Here is a 2,801-nt window from a genome sequence, read left to right as displayed (position 1 = left end):
TGGCGCAGCGCCGGGCTATCGAGGGAAACCCCGGGCCCCGGGGCTAAGTGAGGACGAGGTGGTGGCGGCGGATGCCGGGCGCGCCCCCGCGGGCGGACGCTCCCCGAGGGCGGCAGCCGGGGGAGGCACCCCCGCGGGGCCATGCAGGTCGTTTCCCTCACCCCAGGGCCAAGGTACCTAGCGTCCGCGCTTCGGCGGCCCTCCCTCGGCCGAGTCCGGGGGTCAAAGGCCAAAGGAGCCGGGCGGCGGTTTAAAGACTCGAGCGGCACGGCGCGAGCCGCGGGGGGTGCGTCCGCCCCCCGCGGGCCGCCGTGCCGGAGAAGGGGGGGCGTCTCGCTGCCCCAACCTGCCCCCCCCTCTCCGCGGGCCGGTCTCGGCGGAGAGACCGCGGGCGCGGGTCGGCCGCGGCCGACCTGCCCTCCCTCGCAAACGGGGCCACCCGCCGGCCGGAGCGCGGGCTCCGCGCCGGGGGAAAGAAAGGCGCGGCGAGCCCACCGCGGGGGGGGGGCGGCCGCCGGGGGGCCGCCCCGCGCCTTTGGACGCTCGCGCTGCGGCCCGCGCTCGGGGCGCGCCGCGCTCCCCTCTCTCCCGCTCCTCGCCCCGCCCTCCGGCGCCCAGGGGAAAGAAAGGGGGGGGGCGAGCCACACCCCCCCCAGGCCGAGCGGCGGCGGCGCCGCTCGGCGTGCCGGTCGGTGCCGGTCGTCCGTCGGGTCGTCCGGGGAGGGTTCCCCGGCCGCATCCGCTGGCGGCCGTCCCGTCCCGCGTTTCCCCCGCCCGTCGCTTCCGTCTCGTGGAGGGCGGGGCGCGCGGGCGCGGGGGCGTCCCGCTCCGGGTCTTCGCGTGGAAACGGGGGAGAGTGGGAGCCGCCCCCCGCGCTCAGCGCCGTCCGCCTTTCCGCTGGGGCCCGTGCCGGCGGCCCCAGGGGGCCGAGGCGAGAAGCGGCTGCGGCGGCGGTTTTCGCGGCGGCGGTGGCGGCCGCCGCAGCCGGGTGGGGTGGCCGGGTTCGCCCATCCGGCGCGGGCCGGTGGGCGGCCGCGCGTCGCCGGCTCGCGCTCCAGTGGCCGGCCGCGCTTCCTCCGGCGTCGGTGGAAGGCGGCGTCGGCGCCGAGGTTCGCCGGCGGGGCGAGAGGCGACCGTGGTGGGCGGAGCCGGCTCGTCGCAGGCGCCGGGCGCAGCCGGGGCGTCCGGCTCCCGAGCGAAGGCGGGCAGGCGTCGCGGCCGGGCGTGCCGTAGCCTCCGGGGGGGAGGCCGGTCCGAGCCCGGGCGCCTGGGCCGCCCCCGAAGCGCGCCAAGGGTGTGTGTGTGTGTGTTGGGCGTACGTTTCCCCAGGGTCGGTCGGGAGCGCGGGCTCCCCCGCCCTTTGGCCGCTCGGGGTTTTCCGTTGTTTTCCGTTTCCCCTGTGCTCGTACGGTCAAGCCGAGGCGAGGGGCCTCTCCGTCGCGCCGCGTCGCGCCGCCGCGCCGCGCCCCCCTCCGCGCGTGCGGAGGGGGGTGGGCGGCGGCGGGGCCGGCGGTCGGTTCCGGCCGTCCTCAGAGAAGGGGCCGCTCTCGGCGAGCGGTCCCGGCCCCTCCGCCGCGCGCGGGGCGGTGCCGAAAACCGAGACAACTCTTAGCGGTGGATCACTCGGCTCGTGCGTCGATGAAGAACGCAGCTAGCTGCGAGAATTAATGTGAATTGCAGGACACATTGATCATCGACACTTCGAACGCACTCGCGGCCCCGGGTTCCTCCCGGGGCTACGCCTGTCTGAGCGTCGCTTTACGATCAATCGCCGTCTGCGCCGGCCGAGCCCCCCCCGCCCCACAGCGCGGGGGGGGGGGGGCCGGCGGGCCAGCAGCGGCGCGGCTGGGGTGCCTCGCAGGGCCGCGCGCGCGAGCGCGCGGGCCTTCGTCCCCCTAAATGGAGACTCGGGGAGCGCTCCGAAGCTCCCCGCTCCCGGAGAGCGCCTGCTGGACGGAGCTCGTCCCGCCGGGCTATCGGCGGGTGGGTTTGGGGAGAAGAGAGAGCGAGAGCGAGCTTCGGGGGAGGGAGGCGCGGGGCGGCGATGGCGCGGGCCTCGCCGCCGGCCTCCCGCAGCGGGCGTCTGTCTGCGGGTGGGCACCGCGGGGGTGCCGTGCCGCACTGACGCGCGCGCGGTGCGTGCGCCGGTGGGTGGGGGGGACGGGGGCGGTGGGCGGTGGACGCCCCCCGTCTGTCCCCCGTCCGCGCCGCCCCTGCCCCGGTTCCTGTCGCCCTCCTCCTCCCCGAGAAAAAACCCATCGCCGTGGGCCCCGTGCGGGGCCGTCTCCGGGCGCGTCTGACGCGTTGTTCAGGCCGCTCTCCGGGCTGGGGCTTCCTCTTCCGCGAGCCGACCGCCGGCGGCGGGCGGCGGCTGCGGCGTGACGCGGGGTGGCGGCGCGGCGTGGCGTCGCGGTTCCGTGCGAGAGCGCAGTCGGGTCAGGCTGGCTGTCGGCGGGGGGCCGCCGCTGCGGCGCGCCGCCTCGCTTTGCTTTGGGCATGCGACCTCAGATCAGACGTGGCGACCCGCTGAATTTAAGCATATTAGTAAGCGGAGGAAAAGAAACTAACGAGGATTCCCTCAGTAACGGCGAGTGAAGAGGGAAGAGCCCAGCGCCGGAATCCCCGCCCCGCGGTGGGGGCGCGGGAAATGTGGCGTACAGAAGCCCCCCTCCCCGGCGGCGCTCTCGGGGGACCCAAGTCCTTGTGATCGAGGCCGCAGCCCGCGGACGGTGTGTGAGGCCGGTAGCGGCCCCCCGGCGCGCCGGGCCCGGGGCTTCTCGGAGTCGGGTTGCTTGGGAATG

At 76.9% G+C, this 2,801-nt stretch overlaps 2 non-coding genes across 2 annotated transcripts in view; both read left to right on the top strand.

The window, feature by feature from the left end:
• The first annotated feature begins 1,603 nt into the window (after nucleotides 1-1,603).
• On the top strand, nucleotides 1,604-1,756 carry LOC142359255 (5.8S ribosomal RNA). Its single transcript, XR_012762216.1, has one exon. It is a non-coding gene; the product is annotated as a 5.8S ribosomal RNA (ribosomal RNA).
• A 743-nt stretch (nucleotides 1,757-2,499) lies between these two features.
• The window catches only part of LOC142359257 (28S ribosomal RNA), a 4,328-nt gene continuing 4,026 nt past the window's right edge, over nucleotides 2,500-2,801 (top strand). Inside the window, exon 1 of the ribosomal RNA XR_012762218.1 lies at nucleotides 2,500-2,801. This exon is cut by the window's right edge and continues 4,026 nt beyond it. This is a non-coding gene — a ribosomal RNA (28S ribosomal RNA).

This window comes from Opisthocomus hoazin, unplaced genomic scaffold, assembly GCF_030867145.1.
Source record: "Opisthocomus hoazin isolate bOpiHoa1 unplaced genomic scaffold, bOpiHoa1.hap1 HAP1_SCAFFOLD_265, whole genome shotgun sequence".
Taxonomy (NCBI): Eukaryota; Metazoa; Chordata; class Aves; order Opisthocomiformes; family Opisthocomidae; genus Opisthocomus; species Opisthocomus hoazin.
The sequence above is the reverse complement of the archived record's forward strand: the minus strand, read 5'-3'. Positions and strand labels throughout refer to the sequence as shown.